Genomic DNA, 19,106 nt, shown 5'->3' on the forward strand with positions numbered 1-19,106 from the left:
CCAAAGAGCCTTATATCCAGAGGAAGTGGACGAGCCCTGTGCTTAGCTTGGCTGGGCTACAGGTGTTGCCATTAGTTACAGGGTTCTTTGAACCTTCTGTTCACCTGCCAGAGAAGGCCTGGTGTGTTCCTAAATTTCCAAGAGTTTAGCTGTCTTAGAGCTCATCCACATTTGTGCCTTTAGCCCTAACTACTCACATGCCAACAATTCATTTAAAAATCCTTGCTTTAGACAGTCATAAAGATGAAGTTTTCAGCTAATTTCTCCTAAGTCTATCCATTTTGATTTTCTACATAGTTTTCTTTATATATATATGTTTATATATATATGTTTACATATGTGTTTATATATATGTTTATATATATAAATCTAAGCAGCAAAAGACAGAAGCAGTAGGCAGTGAGTAGAGATCTGAATGGGCAGCCAGGGGTTCAAGTTTTTAAATCCAGGTTTTCCTTTGTGTTGCATAGAGTCCTGCCACACCTAACCCACACGTACATTTTTAACATCACATTCACAGAAAACGACATTGCACTTGGCTGTGTTTGCACTTGCCTCATCTCTAGAGGATCGTTTGCCCTGAAGACAGAAACTATTTTCTATTTTGCTTGAAAATGACAGCTACTGTTCAAGCATGGTTGCGTAATATATAACAAGTACACAGAAGGACAGCCCAGGATTTCTACGAGATTGTAGTTTCCACATTTAGTTTGAGCTTTTTTGCGAGTACTTATTTGGGCACCTCAGTACTCCAAGGGGGACAGGAAACTGCTAATATGTCCATAGTAAAATAATCAGGCACATGTGAGATTTCTGCTATGTGCCTTCTAAGTTCAGGCAGCAGAACCTGCAGATTGTACCGAGCTCTGCGAGGTAGGTCCTGGATAGGAGCCCTTAGGGCAAATGAGGGTTGGCTGTTGCCACGGCAGCTACATAAACTAGAGGCCTTCATAATCGCACAGCAAGAGAGCGCTAAAGAGGGTGGGGGCAGAGTATGTGAGGCTGGGTGGTGCCTGTCTTAGAGGAGCTTCAAGTAAACTTCTTAAAAAAAAACTCTTTAAGAACAAGTGCCTTTTGTATGTGTAAAGGAAGTGCTGAAGCCAACACCAAGTTGCCAAGCTAACAATGCATTCTAGGAACAATAATAGTAACATCTGTCTTTTATTTAGCGCCTACTAACTACCAGCCACTATTGAGTCATTTCACATATTTCATTTACTATTTATAACAAATCTATAAGGTAAATGTTATTGTCTCCATTTTACAGATGAGAAAACTAAGACTCAGAGGTTTAGGCAGCAAGTTCAAAGTACCACGGCTAGGAAGTGGTGGATGGGGATTTGCAACTAGGCTGGTCTGACCCCAAGGTCAGTACTCTTCTGCTGCAACACGTTGTTGAAGGAAGATACGTTGGAGATGCACCAATGACCTTGGAGGTTGCTCCCAGTGAGCGGGCGGATGAAGGGTTTCACGTAAGGCCAGTTGCTGACGGCTGTCAGGCAGATGTCAATGCCAGGAGGTGCTCCTAGAGCCACTATGAAAATCCCCATGCAATATGCCATCAGGGGAGCAGCGCCAGACTGGGAGGGAGCGTCATGCCTGGGGGGTCTCCTGCCCTCCTTGCCACCCAGTCTAAGTACCCTTAGCCTCTAGGGAGAGGAGACAGACTGTGACCCTTAACTGTGCTCTCTCTCTCCTAAGGAGAGCAAATAACAAGGTCTCTCCTTGAAACCCAGTGAAGGCTTTAAGGAGAATTAAATTGCAATCCAAGCTCCAGGTTACAAATGGATAGTACAGCCTAGAAAATGAGGATTGCCTAAGAAAAATGCACTCATAAAACAAGAAGGAAACTTACTGCAGGCAAACCTAGGTACTGATCATAAGAAAACATAAGAAGCCTTGGAAGAAGCGAAGCCCTTGGAAACAAAGAATTTTTTTTTCTACTGTGAGACGAAAGAGACAAAGAAAGAGAAGTTCCTGAGAATGATATGTAAGGATAACTACTGAATGAAGAGGCCACAGATGTGGGAGGAAAATTCCGAGTTACCAAACTCCTGAAAAGAGGAGAATTTCTTGATAGAGAATTTTAAGTTGACCATAGCAGATAATTAAGGGAGACACCAAGAATATCCCCATGGATGGAAATAACCCGACAGTGCGGGGTCCAAGTTCCAGGGAATGTGAGCTCCTTGATGAGAGCAGGACAGGGTCACTGGCTTATGGTGCCCAGCACAGGAGAGAATTTCCCACAAAGCTTCCTGTCATGCTTAAGAGCCTAGTGATGCCAGTGCATGGCTACCAATCCCCAAATGACGGCTGCACGTTATCTTCTGCTGCCACAACCAGTTCCACAAACATCTGAAGCAGTCAGAGCACTTGAGTTTTATCCCCTGTTGTGATATCCTTCTTTTCTCCCAAGTAAGGCTGAGGCGGAGACCAGTGAGTACATCTGAGGAAGGAGAGTGAGGTGCACAAGGGGTCCATGACTCACACTGCTTGTTGGCGAAACGCAAGCACTCAACACTGCTCTTCCTTGTGCTCTTGGTAACAGTCCACAAGAAAGAATTTTCCTTTTGCATCACTGCCTTGTTTGAAACAATGGTGGAGTTCTACACTTTTGTATTTAAATATTTCAGAGACAAACAAGGCTGTAAGGCTTATTTGTCTATCAGTGCTATAAGGGGCAGCACTTAAAAAGGATTTCCGGGCTTCCCTGGTGGCGCAGTGGTTAAGAATCTGCCTGCCAATGCAGGGGGCACAGGTTCGAGCCCTGGTCCAGGAAGATCCCACATGCCCCAGAGCAACTAAGCCCGTGTGCCACAACTACTGAAGCCTGTGTGACACAACTACTGATGCCCGCGTGCCTAGTGCCCGTGCTCTGCAACAACAGAAGCCACCGTAATGAGAAGCCCGTGCACCGCGATGAAGAGTAGCCCCCGCTCGCCACAACTTAAGAAAGCCCGTGTGCAGCAAAGAAGATCCAATGCAGCCAAAAATAAATACATACATAAATAAATTTATTTTTTAAAAAAGGATTTCCTATTTTGATTACTACTTCATAGGTGTCACATTATTATCGCAATCAAAATGGGAATGCCAAAAGTTGCCTCTATTCAAAAAAATATTACAATGATAGAAATTGTCAAAGAAGGTCATGGCAAGATAAAGTACACAAATATAAATAAATTGGTATTCCTGAGACTGTAATGAACATTTAATTGAATTTTGCTTTTAGTTGGCTATATGCCAGCAGAAGAAATAAATAAAAATAAATATTTTTTAAAAGTGCCTATGGGGCTTCCCTGGTGGCACAGTGGTTAAGAATCCGCCTGCCAATGCAGGAGACACGGGTTCGAGCCCTGGTCTGGGAAGGTCCCACATGCCGCGGAGCAACTAAGCCCGTGCGCCACAACTACTGAGCCTGCGCGTCTGGAGCCTGTGCTCCGCAAAGGGAGAGGCCGTGATAGTGAGAGGCCCGCGCTCGCCGCAACTGCAGAAAGCCCTCACACAGAAACGAAGACCCAACACAGCCAAAATAAATAAATAAATTATAAAAAACAAAAAAACAGTGGGTGGCAATGACACCCACCTCATGACATATTAAACTGTGTGACTGATCACTGTGTTCTTGCACATAGATGGAATTTACAGACCTAGAACAGATGGTAGGCCTGTACGCCCACCTTCGTATGCAACAGAAGCCAGGCAAGGATGGCCTGGCAGCTGCGGGTTATCTGTTAGCATGGGTGCATACTAAAAAACAGCCGGAGAACAAAAACGCAGATGAAGAAGAGAGGGAAGTCTTCAACCTGAAGGATTTTATCAGGTAAAACAATCCCTTCAGTTAGTTCAATAAACTGGAACTTTGGGATACTCTTGAGAGGACTTAGCAGTAAAAAACAGAAGTAGAAGAAGAAAAAACAAGAGCTGCTAAGCACAGCCAAGACAAAGATGAAAACTAACATTGACGATAAAATAACCCAGACATTGAAAAGCCCCAGATATTTATACTGTTTCTCATGACCCCATCTTTTCTTGACCTCTTTAGTCAGGTCAAAGCAAAGTCCCTGAAACACACAGACTACTTATTGAATGGAAATGAAGTGACTACTACCTCTTTCATTAAGCCAACATTAAGGAGGCTGAGTTATCAAATGCAATGCCTCCTAACTTTCTGACCACCTCAACTCCGGTGACTTATGCTGCATCCCATTTCCCTCACCATCTCCCAGAGATGCAGTCAATCAACAAGTCCCGTGAGTGCTACCTTTAAAAGGTAGCCTGATGCCAAGGAGCAACAAAGCTTGTGCGCCACAACTACCGAGCCTGTGCTGTAGAGCCCGCAAGCCACAACTACTGAGCCCACGTGCCACAACTACTGAAGCCCACGTGCCTAGAGCCTGTGCTCTGCAACAAGAGAAGCCACCGCAACGAGAAACCCGTGCACTGAAACGAAGAGTAGCCCCCGCTCGCCACAACTAGAGAAAGCCTGTGAGCAGCAATGAAGACCCAACGCAGCCAAAAATAAATAAATAAAATAAATATATTTATTTTTTTTAAAAAGGTAGCCTGAATGTAACCATGTTTTCTCAACTTTCAAATATCAATTACCTTACTACCAACATTTGCAGAAAGAAACCTATGTTTTGCTTAATTCCCCTACACTGGGTTGAGCAATGTTCCTCCAAAATCCATGTCCACCTGGAACCTCAGAATGTAACCTTATTTGGAAATAGGGTCTTTGCAGATGTAATTAGTTAAGATGAGTTTCCACTGGCTTAGGATGGGTCCTAAATCCAATGACTAGTGTCTTAATAGAAGACAGAGGAGAAGGAGATTCAGAATCAGACAGACAGACAGACAGACACACACACACACACACACACACTCACACACACACACACACACATGGAGATGGCCATGTGAAGACAGAGGCAGAGACTGAAGTCAAGTTGCCACAAGCCGAGTAACCCCAAAAAGCAGCAGAAGCTGGAAGGGCCAAGGAAGGTTTCTCCTTTAGAGCCTTCTGAGAAAGCATGGCCCGGTCAACACCTTGATTTTGGACTTTTGGCTGCCAGAGCTCTGAGAGAATAAATTTCTGCTGTTTCAAGTTACCCAGCTTGTGGTCATTTATTATGGAAGCTCTAGAAATCGAATACAGCCCCCCATCTCAATTTTTTAAAATAAAAAACTAACAATTCTCAGATTTTTACACCTGTACCTAGGCCATGGCTGTCTCTGCATTTGCTTGTGATGTGAACTTATCACAAATATACATTGTTTCCTCTTATTTGAGTAGATCTGTAGATTAGTTAATAATATTGTATCAAGGGTAATTTCCTGGTTTTGATAATCAAACTAAGTAAATGTAAGATGTCAGCATTTAGGGAACTCTACTATTTTTACAACTCTTTTTGTAAGTCTGATATTATTTCAAAATAAAAAGTGTAAAAACTAAAAAAAAAATAAGATTCATTATCTGTAGCTAAATATATATGTTATCTTGCTTTTGTTTTTATTTTTGGTGGGTAAAAAAGAGGGGGATAAAATGCCCTTCTTGACTGGTCTGAGTATACTGAGCTCAGTGAGAAAAAAAGGAGGTGATTAGAGCTCTTATGAGCAATTTTCTTATACTTATTCTTCCAAGTCTACCCATTTAAGACGTGACTTGTTGGAACATGAGTGGAGCATAGCTCTCCAAAACCAACTTGCAGTCTAATAAATTAAAAATTAAAACAAAAGAAAAGAGGTGATGGGTGGAATCTGTAATGAGCTGGAAATTTTGTGAATCCCCATCACCACTTTTCTTCCTGCCCGTCTTGTTCCTGGCATCCCTCTTTACATAAACACCCGAAGCACAGGTTGCTGTCGATGTAATAGCAGGTAAACCAACTCTGACAAAGGTTACCCAAAAGGCACCTGGCTCATAAAGTGATGCAGCCTATGAGAACATTTCAGCCAGAACTAGTAGCATAGATAGATGATTATAAGGTCATGTGACTATTTGCTTCCCTCTCTCCCTTTCTCCCTCTTTATCTTCATCCCTGATGGGGAGAACTCTTTGAGAATGACAATATATCTGACTTTTAAGAGGCAACCAAATTGAGCAAGAGAAAGATATCACTGTCCCACAGGTAATCCACTCTGAGAAAGTTCAGGATTCAAAGCAAAACCCGACTTATTGATATGGCATCAAGAGGTCACAGCTTGAATGAACTTGGCAGCTAAAGCCCAGGAAATCATGTTCAAATCAGATGGAGATGACTAAAAGAAATGAAGAAAAGGGAACAACTGAGGGAAAGGAGATCTCTGGGAAATAATTCACTCCGTACTGCAATCCTGAATTCTCCTAGGAACTACCATCTTCATGCATGACCATGCCCGTGCAGCCACAATTGACCAGTTCAGGGATGGGTGCCCAATGCATCAATCCTTTCGGGGGAATTTTCAAATTATGAAAAAGAATCCACTGCCTTCTAGAAGGTGGAGATTGTGGAAGAAGCCAGCATGTAGTGAGATACAATAAAGTCAGCACACAGAAAAGTGCCAAAGACAAGACAGTCTTTGAATACCTACCTTAAGCTGTTCCTGAAACCAGCTGCATCTCTGCCATTCTGTGGCTTATTTATTCAACCTTTCCTCTTATTTCATGAGTCAGTACATTCCTTTCTATTTCCCAAGCTAGTTCAAGTTGGGTTTCTGTTACTTGCAACCAAGAGCCCTGATTAATAATCACACAACTATATATCATCAACTTATCAATATGTGTGTGCATTTATGTATGTGCTATCTGAAAATATCTTTTTTTCTCTTAGGAAACTTGCCATATAAAACTGCTTTGCTTTTGTTTTACTCTTTTATTTTAATTATTATTCTTAATTGGATCTGGGTAAGTTAATAAAAAAGTTACTTCAATAAAATGCCCTTGGGCTTCCCTGGTGGCACAGTGGTTGAGAGTCTGCCTGCCAATGCAGGGGACACGGGTTCGAGCCCTGGTCTGGGAGGATCCCACATGCCGCGGAGCAACTAGGCCTGTGAGCCACAACTACTGAGCCTGCGTGTCTGGAGCATGTGCTCCGCAGCAAGAGAGGCCGCGACAGTGAGAGGCCTGTGCACCGCGATGAAGAGTGGCCCCCACTTGCCACAACTAGAGAAAGCCCTCGCACAGAAACGAAAACCCAACACAGCCAAAAAATAAATAAATAAATAAATAGATTTAAATACTTAGGCTTACAATTGTACATGTTAAAAAATATACATATATATCCTTCAAGCTACTTTCCAGTCATAGCATTCATCCTAGTCTACACCTCCTACACATCCTACCTGAATTATACCAATAGCCACATACTTATCTTCTTAAATGTTTAGGAGCTTGCTTTCTGGACCACACTCCATATCCCAGCCAACCCATCCTCACAGATTACCACTTTTCACATTGTAAATCTGAATAATATTCAATGGCTCCATACCACCCATCTGGTAGCTGATCAAGTCTACACTTCTTTTTCTGACATCCGGGGCCCTGTGTCATTGGCTGCGTGTTAGTTACACAGCCCTATATGCAAGAATTTCCATCCATAAGAATCACTTCTCTTTATGCATCATGTTCGTTCTTACCTCCATGATTTCATTAGCACTGTTTTCTCCACCCAATACATTCCCCTTACTCAGCTTTGCTTGCTAAAATCTTACTCATTCTTGAAAGCCCAGCTTTTGTTTTCCCTGGATTCCTTCTCTGATTATTTTGGCTCACATTTGCCTTGTTTCTCTGAACTTGTTTTGGGAGGCAATACTCTGCGGTAGCTTGAAGCCAAAGACTTGGTTTAGAAGTCAATGTCTAGAAACAATAAATGCTGGAGCGGGTGTGGAGAAAAGGGAACACTCTTGCACTGTTGGTGGGAGTGTAAACTGATACAGCCACTATGGAGAACAGTATGGAGGTTCCTTAAAAAACTACAAATAGGGCTTCCCTGGTGGCTCAGTGGTTGAGAGTCCGCCTACTGGTGCAGGGGACACAGGTTCGTACCCCGGTCCGGGAAGATCCCACATGCCGCAGAGCGGCTGGGCCCATGAGCCATGGCCGCTGAGCCTGCACGTCAGGAGCCTGTGCTCCACACGGGGAGAGGCCACAGCGGTGAGAGGCCCGCATGCCGCAAAGGAAAAAAACAAAAAAACAAAAAAAAACTACAAATAGAACTACCATATGACCCAGCAATCCCACTACTGGGCATATACCCTGAGAAAACCATAATTCAAAAAGAGTCATGTACCAAAATGTTCATTGCAGTTCTATTTACAATAGCCAGGACATGGAAGCAACCTAAGTGTCCATAAACAGATGAATGGATAAAGATGTGGCACATATATGCAATGGAATATTACTCAGCCATAAAAAGAAACGAAATTGAGTTATTTGTAGTGAGGTAGATGGACCTAGAGTCTGTCATACAGAGTGAAGTAAGTCAGAAAGAGAAAAACAAATACCGTACGCTAACACATATATATGGAATCTAAGAAAAAAAAAAAAGGTCATGAAGTACCTAGGGGTAAGATGGGAATAAAGACACAGACCTACTAGAGAATGGACTTGAGGATATGAGGAGGGGGAAGGGTAAGCTGTGACAAAGTGAGAGAGTAGCATGGACATATATACACTACCAAACGGGAAGCAGCCGCATAGCACAGGGAGATCTGCTACGTGGTTTGTGACCACCTTGAGGGGTGGGATAGGGAGGGTGGGAGGGAGGGAGACACAAGAGGGAAGAGATATGGGAACATATGTATATGTATTCACTTTGATTCACTTTGATTCACTTTGTTATAAAGCAGAAACTAACACACCATTGTAAAGCAATTATATTCCAATAAAGGTGTTAAAAAAAAAAAAAAAGAAGCCAATGTCCGGCGCTTACCAGCTGTGTGACCTGAGGCAAATTACTTAACCTTACTGAAACTCAGTGTTCTTATTTATAAAATGTAAATACAAACCAACTTTTAATCCATTATAAAAATAAAGGAAAATATGTGTCTAGCACATAATTCATAGTAAGAGGTTGAAAACTCTACTCAGTTCTGTATAACTTAGCACATCTATCATTTTTTCCTTATTGGATCAAATAATTTCATACATGAGTTTTTTTCTCCCTACTTGGAGTAGCAACTCATTGTCTTACCACTTGTTGACAATTCATTACATGGAGCAGACTTCTTCAAAGTCTTTATTATTTCTGTGCTTTAATTAAGAAAACAGAACACCAAGACTAGTTATTGCTATTCTCTGACATGCAATTTCTAACTTACTTCTAAGTGTGAGCTGTTTTTAAACAATGAATTGAAGTTTTAGGTAAACTTGCATGTAGATTCTGGCAATTCACGGAATCAAAAGGACATATTGTTTATATATAATAGATACGATTTGCTGTTTCATACTGCAGAAAAATGGTTCAGAGAACTTATCCAACAGTGCTATTAGTCAGTGCATGCTATTCAGTGCAGCAATACATGTATCAAAGGTATGAGTATAACTGGATTTTTGCCAATCCTATGCAAGGTAGAGAGACACACGTGAACCAACATGTTTTATGAAGGATAAAAACTGCAGAAATGGGGGATATCTGATAGGAACATAGCTCAACATCACAGAATGACAGGGGAGACAGAACAGTGCAATAAAAATGCATGGACACTCCAACTTTATCTAAAGTGACCCATTCTCCTACTGTGGAGAAGTGGACTATAGGTTAATAGAGGAAAGAACTGGAAGCAACACTCAGCTGAGCAAAGATAAGTAAACATTAAATTACCAAAATAATGAGGAAAATATTCACAACATTTATGTCAAGCAAAGGGCCAATTCCGTTGATATAAAAAAGCTCTGATAAACAAACAAAAAGACAATAGTAGAAACAGGCAAAGTTACATGAGTGAAAAGTATATAGCAAAGAGATACAAGTGGTTACAAATAGAGAAAAAGATGTTAAAAGTCATTCATAACTAAATAAATGGAAATGAAAACAACGTACTCTTTCACCTATCAGATTGGCAACATGTTAGAAGTCTGTTAAAAGGCAATGTCCAAGAGTGGACTGAATGCTGTATCCCCCCAAAATTCATCCATTGAAGTCCCCATCCCCAAAGTGATTATATTTGGAGAGAGAGCCTTTATGGAGGTAATTAAGGTTAAATGAGGTCATAAGTGTAGGGCCCTAATCCAATAGGATTAGTGTCTTTATAAGATGAGACAGGAGAGTGCTCTCTTTCTCTTTCTCTCTCTTTCTCTCTCTGCCATGGGAGGACATAATGAGAAAAGAGCCATCTACAACCCAAGAGAAGAGGCCTCAGAGTGAAACTTACCTTGCTAGCATCTTGATCATGGACCTCATAGCCTCCAGAACTGTGGGAAATAAATATCTGCTGTTTAAGCCACCCTAGTCTATGATATTTTGTTATGGCAGACCGAGCAAACTAATACAGACAGGAAGTATGTAATAGCAGAAAACTGAAAATATTTAATGTTATTAATTAAATTATATTAAATTCAGACAATGGACTACTACACAGTCATAAAAGAATTAAATAGATCTGTACATACTGAAGTGAAATTTTACATTTTCCAAGAGATAGTTAAATGTAAAAAGCAAGTGTCAAAATATGTAGTTTAATTCCTTTGAAGTCTAAAATAAAATAAAAATAAAAACAAGAAAAAACAAGAAAAAATATATATGTAAAGAGAGAGGACTTAAAATGTAAACAGAAATAGACATAAAGGTGTATGATTGCATATGTATAGGAAATTTCAGAAAAATACAAGAAAACATTAATGATGGCTTATGAGAAGCAGAACTTGAATGGTAGAAACTAGAACTTTTTGCTTTTCACTTATGGCCTTAGGTATTTAAGTTGTTTACATTAAAGAAATATTAATGTTATAATATATTTTTAGAATTCTGGGTTCATCACTTATTAGCTGAATGGCCCCTGACAAGGTAATTAATTGAGTCTTTTTTTCCTACCTCATAAGGAGATTGTGAGAAACACATGAGATATTAGAAACTCCTACACAGTGCATGGTATATACAAACATCATCAAATATTAGTTCTCATATTTCCTATCCATAATCTATCTAGGATACTTCCTTGAATGTTTTATATATATATATATCGCATTTGTGTTATGCTATTACATTTGAATATATAATACAGAGTCCCCCAAAATGTAAAAAATGTTTATTTCCCTAACCTTGAGTCAGTGCAACAATAGTCTGTTTCCTCTCATGATTTTTTAATTTAAAATTAGTTATTTACAGTAATAATTGAACAGGATGGAACAACATTCTGTTCCTCTGAAAACCCAATTATAGCATCCAGATTTTTAAGACCTTAGAATAAAAGAGTTTTCTTCCCCAAACCTGCTGTCAAGACTTTCCAGCCCACTGGCAGATGTCACTGAGTTGGCTTCACCTCTGAACAGACACAGCTCCTGCTGGGAGGGTCCCAGCAAAGACACCGAGACCTTTCCTTGGTTCTGCATCAAACATTTTCTGTCTCCCTGGATTGTTTTTGCTTTTTGGTCTCCTTTGAAGCTACAGTTGCTGGTCTGCTTTTTGTTTTTGTTGTTGTTGTGTGCGGGTTTTTTTTTTTTTTAATGGTTTAAAGGCCTAATAATTCCATCCATGAAAGGACGGAACTCAATTACTAACAGATGATCCACATGATAAAATGCCATAGCCCCAAATTAGGGTAAAGAAAAAATTTAGTTTTTCATATAGCCCAATACAACTTACATGTAAAAATAACTGATTTAATTCTCTTTTTTTTTTTTTTTTTTTTTTTTTTTTTTTTGCGGTACGCAGGCCTCTCACTGCCGTGGCCTCTCCCGTTGCAGAGCACAGGCTCCGGACGCGCAGGCTCCGCGGCCATGGCTCACGGGCCCAGGCGCTCCGCAGCATATGGGATCTTCCCAGACCGGGGCACGGACCCGTGTCCCCTGCATCGGCAGGCGGACTCTCAACCACTGCGCCACCAGGGAAGCCCAATCCTGCATATTTTAAAACTAACTCTTCAAGACTTGTTTCCACATCCTGAAACTTCTGGTACCTGTGTTTATGTATAATTTATCATAATAATTTTGGCAGATTTAAGTAAAGTGTATTATTTTAGCATTGATTCATCAAAATTTAAGGATTGTTTTTCCTGGAGAAATTTAATAGATGGGCCAACTTTTTTTTTTTCCTCTAGGAGTACGGAAATAATCATTACATGGCATTTTTTATTCCTTCAGTCATAGTTTAAAGATTAGATGTAATTGTAAGCAATACAAATGAATAACACTGCCTCATGCAGAATCCTATGTTGGCTTTTATCCAGAGGTGTAGAATTCACTGCTCTTTAAATTTAAATTAAAGTTTAAGGCATAGTCTATTTTTTTATCTTGGAATGAAAGTAGGAGAAACTGATGTTAAGTGTTTTTCTCTAAGATACAAAATAATGTCACTTTACGCTATAGTGAGAGGTCCGCGCACCGCGATGAAGAGTGGCCCCCACTTGCCACAACTAGAGAAAGCCCTCGCCCAGAAACGAGGACCCAACACAGCCATAAATAAATAAGTAAAAATTAAAAAAAAAAAATAATGTCACTTTAGAGCTGGTAGTAAATGCAGGTTTCCAAATCATAATTCACTTCATTGAATTTTGGCCCTTTCTATGAAGTGTCTACAAGTAGCACAGCAGAACTGTTCAGTTCAGCCCATAAATTAGATACATAATCCACAGTGCCACACATTCAAAGTTCATTTGTTTCAGGGATAACAGATACTTTACTGAACATTGTTTATAATTCACCATCACTGACTTGAATTTAGATTTGAGTCATTCAGCCAACAAGCATTCATGAAGCACCACTGTCAGGAACTGTACCCAGAACTGAAGGTCTAAGGATGAGCATGGCACAACTGTCCTGGGCCTTAACTTCTAAGGTCAGGTAAAAAGATGCATCCCATAGGAACTATATAGGTGCTATAGCATCGGTAATAGCTATAAATTGTATTTCTGTGTACCAAGCACATTACACATACTATCACATTTCATTTCATTTCATCTTCATACCATCCAGAGACAGGTATTATTGTCTCATTTTATAGACAAGGAAATTGAGGCACAGTTAAGTCAATGGAACAAACTCACACAGCTGCTGAGTAGCAGGCTTGAATTTGCACCCAGGGCTGACCAGCTTAAGTCCCATTCTCTGGGGGACAGTTCTTGTCTCCCTTTCTTATCCACACAGACTGCAGTGGGGATCTGAAGGGGGAGCTATGGTTAGAAAAAGAATTGGAATAAGGCTCAAAAATAATTTTGTACTTTAACACTACAGTACTGTTTCAAGGAATCATTTGACTTTATTTATGGAACTTTGCCCCCTGGTTGGAAAAGGGATTACAAAAATAATAAAAACGAAGGTGATCTCACAGAATGTGTGATTAGCCATTACTATAATTAAGAAATACATATGGGGACTTCCCTGGTGGTCCAGTGGTTGAGACTCCGTGCTTCCACTGCAGGGGACACGGGTTCCATCCCTAGTCGGGGAACTAAGATCCCACATGCCATGCGGTCAAAATTTTTCTTTTTTAGTTTTTAAATAAAAAAAAAAATTAAGATTAAAAGAAATACGTACATATAGTCTTTACATTTCAGGAAAATTAAACAAATACCAGCGGATGGCTTTTATAATTCTGGCTCCCCTCTTTGTTTCTTTCTTATTCTCTACATGTTTAAACATGAGGCCTCCATAAAAAGAAGTCCTCATTTATAGGGCAATTCCACGAAAAGGGGAAAACAACAAAATGAAGAGTGTCTCACTCAGGCTATGGCTGAGTTAACACTGCTCTTCTGTGGGTGAACCTCCACTGTAGATGGATAACCCTTCCTCCACGAAGCCTTTGCTTAGCTTAGTAAACAGGATCACACTGAATTCACCTTTTCAAAGCCCTTCAGTCTCCTGCTGCCTTCTAGCTATTTGAATAAATAAGTCTTCTCCTCTAGATGTAGGTTTCTGGAAAGCAAAGCAAGTATCTCATTAATCTTTTAAGTTATTTGCTTGCTTCTGATGTTAAAAGTTTATACCTATAGAAAATAACATCATTTATAATAACAACCGCCCAGAATTAATTAGCATATTGTCATTTGTACTTTGTTGTTCCTCTTTGCCCCCAGTAAATCCAGCACATTTCTCTCTTCTCACTAGGCACACAATGGTGACCTGAATGACAAACTCAGGCATTCAGAGTCTCAAGGAATAACTCACGGGTCATTAGTCTCAACAGGTCTGATCTTCTTTTTCCTAAACATGGTCTCCATCTTCTTTAAATTAAATCTCAAATAACTTTTGCAATCAATACTTTTCAGCAGAGCTTAAATATTCTTAGGTCTGCTGTTATAGTAATTACACAACAAATGGATCTATTTATGAGAGAAACATAAAAAGCATGAGTGATTTATTCCATATTCTTCTCAATCAGATAAAAGCCACACTCAGTATAGACTTCATTATTCACAACCTTCATAAGTATTCATATTATGAGAGAAATGTGCAGTTTCAGAAATGTGGCCAATCTCCTTTCTTGGCAGTTGAAAGAAGAAACCTAAAACTGATCTGATAAATCGAGTTATGATAATGCTTCCAAGAAAGAACTCGTCATCTTCTCTCCCCCGTGAACCATCTCTTCCTTTGGATTTTTATTAAAGTCTTAACCCCTAACATCAAGTGAGCTGCCAAGTGTTTCAACCTTCCCCCTCTACAACAACACTTGTGTGTATTCTCTCCTTATTTCCCAAGCCACTCTCCCAGTGGAGGCTGTCTTTTCCTCTCACGTATACTTGTCCTAGATTAGAGGCTAAACTCCTATCTCTAATCTTCTGTATTCTAAAATCTCAACAACAAATCATGCCATTCCTCTAGTCAGAATGCAATCGTTCCTCTTTGCCTCAAGAGAAACTCACCTTTCAACCTCCTACCCATGCCCCATAGGATCGTGTCACAAGACCCTCAAACATTACTAGGAAGATCTGCTCTCTGCGCCTGTGGTCATGGCATTCCAGCCTCCTCAATCCTGAATCCGGCAAAACTAAAAGTATCCATCAGAGCTTGAGCTTTCAGTAGGATAGCTAGCTGTTTAAAACACTCCTCAGTTGGAAAACATCTGGATTCTCAAAACTTAAACATACCTTCAAATGTACTGATAAGATCGGTGGGAAATTTCTCAAAGGTAAATTTATATGTATATATGTTTGAAATTAAAGTGATAAACAAAAACAGAAACTGAGGCTCCTATGAGAATGCATGTCTATACTATGATCCTAGAGTCTCCGGGAATAACGGTGACAGGATAGGCTAATTGAATGACAGGAGAGGGAGCCTGAACTTGACACATATCTCTTCCCCCTCCCCCATTCAGACACAGAACCTGGACCCCTCAATTTGATACAACTCTAGAGTAATGTAGGCTAGAAAAATCTAAATGCTACCAAAGGCAGCCAATGAAAAAACCTGCTTCTGCCACAAATCTGGGTTAATATGTCCTCCCCAGATTCATATGTTGAAGTCCTAACCTCCAATGTGACGGTATTTGAAGATGGGGCTTTGGGGAGGTAATTAGGGTTAAATAAAGTCACAGGGGTTGGAACCTCATGTTGGAATTAAAGGCCTATAAGAAGAGACCCCAGAGAGTTTGCTTTCTCTCTTTCTTTCTTCCTGTGCTTGCACAAAGAAGAGGTCATATGGGCACACAGTGAGATGGCAGCTGCCTACAAGCGAAAAGAAGAGGTCTGGGAATGAAACCCACGTTACTGGCACCTTGATCTTGGATTTCCTAGCCTCCAGAACTGTGAGAAATAAATTTCTGTTGTTTACCAGTTTTCTATCACACATCTATATGAATAGCTTAAAATGAAAGGGTTGGCAAGATGTGAAGTAACTGGAATTCTAATACACCGCTGATGGGAATATAAAATGGTACCACTACCTTGAAAAACTATTTGGCAACTTCCTAAGTAATTAAACATACACACAATGTAGTCCAGCTATTCCACTACTAGATATGTATCCAAGAGTAATAAAAACATATGTCCGTACAAACACTTGTAAAAGAGTGTTCATGGTAGCTTTATATGTGATAGCTAATCGCAGTGTGGTTTTAATTTGCACTTCCTTAATGAGTAATGATGTTGAGCAGTGTCTCAAGACATTGGACATCAATTATGTCTCAGCAAACCTGTTAAAAATCACACCATGCAACACCACTATACTCCCTCTAGAATGGCTAAAAATGGAAAGCACTGGTAATATCAAGTATTTACAAGGATACAGAGCAACTAGAACCATTACACACTTTGAAAAACTGTCCTGTATCTAGGTTGAAACTGTATTCTTGGGGCAATAGTAATGGTATGCCAATCTCAAGGGCAGACATCAAATGGCCTTATAGTTTCTACCTTCTTGTTTGGAACATTGCCACCATCTTTGAACAAGCTCAATCTAGACTTCTGGAGAACATGCTACTATAAAGGAGAGCCCACTTCCCAGCTGAGGACTCCTAGACCAACCTACAAAGAGCTGACTCCCAACCACATGCGACAGCCCAGCCACCATTAAAGAACCGCCTATACAACCCAAGCTGGTTACAGACCTATGAGTAAGCAAAGCAATAAACAGAAGAACACCTGCCAGCTGATCTGTAAACTATAATAAATGTGTATTTATTTAAAGCCTTTGAATTTCGGGGTGGTTTGGGACACAGCAATAGCTAACTGAGACAAACAAATAAAAAATCTGGAATATACAGACAAACACTATATCACACAAAGATGAAAATGAACACATGATTTTCTACACACAAAAGCATGGCTACTCACATAGCATGTTGAGGAAAAGAGGGCAGACACAAGAGTCTGAATATCTGATTCGCTCTGCATGAAGTTCAAAACAGGCAAAGTTAATAAACAATGACTGAAGTCAGAATAGTGGTTATGTCTGGAGAGAAAGAGTACCTGGAAGGGATCTCAAGGGCCACTTCCAGGACAGTGGTTATGTTCTAATTTCTTGATCTTGACTCTGATTCCATGAGTCAATTCACCTTCTGAAAATCCAGTGAGTCATATACTAGTGTTTGTACACTTTTATATATGTAATTCAGTAAAAGGATTTTTTAAAAAGGAATCGGTAAGGAATTGAACAGCAAATTCACCAAAGAGGTAATATAAATAAAAAGAGCATCAGTCTCTCACTAAAAAAATCAAGTTAAAGCACTCATAAATACTAGTTTTCATCCATTAGTAGGCAATGAACTTAAAAGACTGAAATATTCAGTACTTGAGAGGGAATGAGGAAATATCGGCACATGGCTAATGTGTAAACTTTAGAAAGTAATCTAATGAATAAATTAAAATTTGTAATGCAGATAACCTTTACTCAAGTTTATGAATCTATAAACTCATTTATTTAATCTATAAATGATTTAATCTATAAAGTAGTTAAAATCTATAAAATCTATAACTATTTAATCGATCTATAAACTATTTAATATACAAATTCATTCATTTATGAATCTATCCTACAGAAGTGAAACCACTAATACATAAGTGTACACTTACAAGAATATTTATTGAAGCACTGTTCATAGCAGCAAAAAAATTTTAAATTATCTTGAATGCACATCAATTGTGGATCGCTGCAAGAATTGTGGTTTATATGTAATAGGGAATTTAATTATACAAATATTAAAGTTATGTATTATTATAGTTGGACCTGCAGTGATAAGGGTGGTAATTTGAAAAAGCAAATTTCAAAGTAATATATATATATATATAGTGATCCTACTTTTGTTTCAAAAAAGAAGGGATGTTAACTCAATAAAATCCTATATAATTCTGTAATTTTTTCCTTGAGCATAAAGTTATAGAAATTAACAAATAAGTCTGTTAACATTGGTTACCCTAGAGAAGTGGAATTTGGAAGGAGGGGGACACAGCTATTGTTTCTTTTATGCAGTTCACTTTTTTCTTGTTGTAACAAGTTTTCATTACATTGAAAATGAAATACGTACTCACGTCAGAAAATAGTTTTTAAAAAAACTCCCAGCATTTAAATTAAAAATAAGAACATCTAGTCACTTCATTAAATGCAGTTTTCAAATTTTATATCCAATCAGCACAGGTAGACACAAACATTATACAAAATAGACCCCAAAAAAGAAGAAAAAACTAAAAGCATTCTCTTGAGAAACAGTGCACAGAACAAACTCCTTAATCTTTCAGCTAATGAGGGATAAAATTTTAACAGTTGTGATCTCTTTTCAAGATTGTTAAAGGTCAGTCCAGGAGGACATCATAGCACATACAAATTTCATATGATTATTAATTCAAGCTGAAGAAGAAATAAAGTAGTCTTTAAAATGTCTTTTAGCACTTGGAACAAATACACTTTGAAATAAAGTGAACAACCCCAAAATCCGTTGGAATTATTTGCTATATGAGTGGAAAATATTACTCAGAGTACTGACATTTCCTGTTTATCATTTAAAAAAAGAACTTAGTTCTCTAACCTTGTAAATCTAATTCAGTTGTGAATCCTACAACTTCTTGTAAGAAGAGCTTGCCTTACATAATAAATAAGATACGTTTGGCAGGCTAGTTCTTAGAGGAGCCAAGCTTTATCTTAAAAGTGAATATAGAAACAAAAAGCAAAGATAGTAGAAAGAGTGAACAGCAAATTATAAAGAGCTAATATACCATATGAAATCCAGCTGGATATAAATATATTTCAATGTTTCCCTCTTTTTAATGTCTCAGAAAAGTCAATGAGATCAAAGTGAGTTTCACCACTGCTCTAAATTACTGGATAATTACACTTAAGTAATTTAGAGCTTTTCCAAAAGCTCTAAAAATTCTTTCACTAGAGATTATTAAAAGATGACCGAGTAGAAAGGGATATAACTCTTGGGTATAGTTTTTACCTGAAAATTGTTTTGTATTTCATATGCGGAAAGACGCAGATAAATAACAGAATTTTGGGATTTATGACCTAAATCTGAATCACAGTTTCCATTAAT

General features: G+C 39.1%; 1 protein-coding gene across 2 annotated transcripts in view; it reads right to left on the reverse strand.

Moving 5' to 3' along the window:
• Positions 1-19,106, reverse strand: part of MOXD1 (monooxygenase DBH like 1) — a 77,190-nt gene that overhangs the window by 22,529 nt on the left and 35,555 nt on the right. The window lies entirely within an intron of this gene.

The sequence above is a fragment of the Kogia breviceps genome, chromosome 13 (genome assembly GCF_026419965.1).
Source record: "Kogia breviceps isolate mKogBre1 chromosome 13, mKogBre1 haplotype 1, whole genome shotgun sequence".
Classification (NCBI taxonomy): domain Eukaryota; kingdom Metazoa; phylum Chordata; class Mammalia; order Artiodactyla; family Physeteridae; genus Kogia; species Kogia breviceps.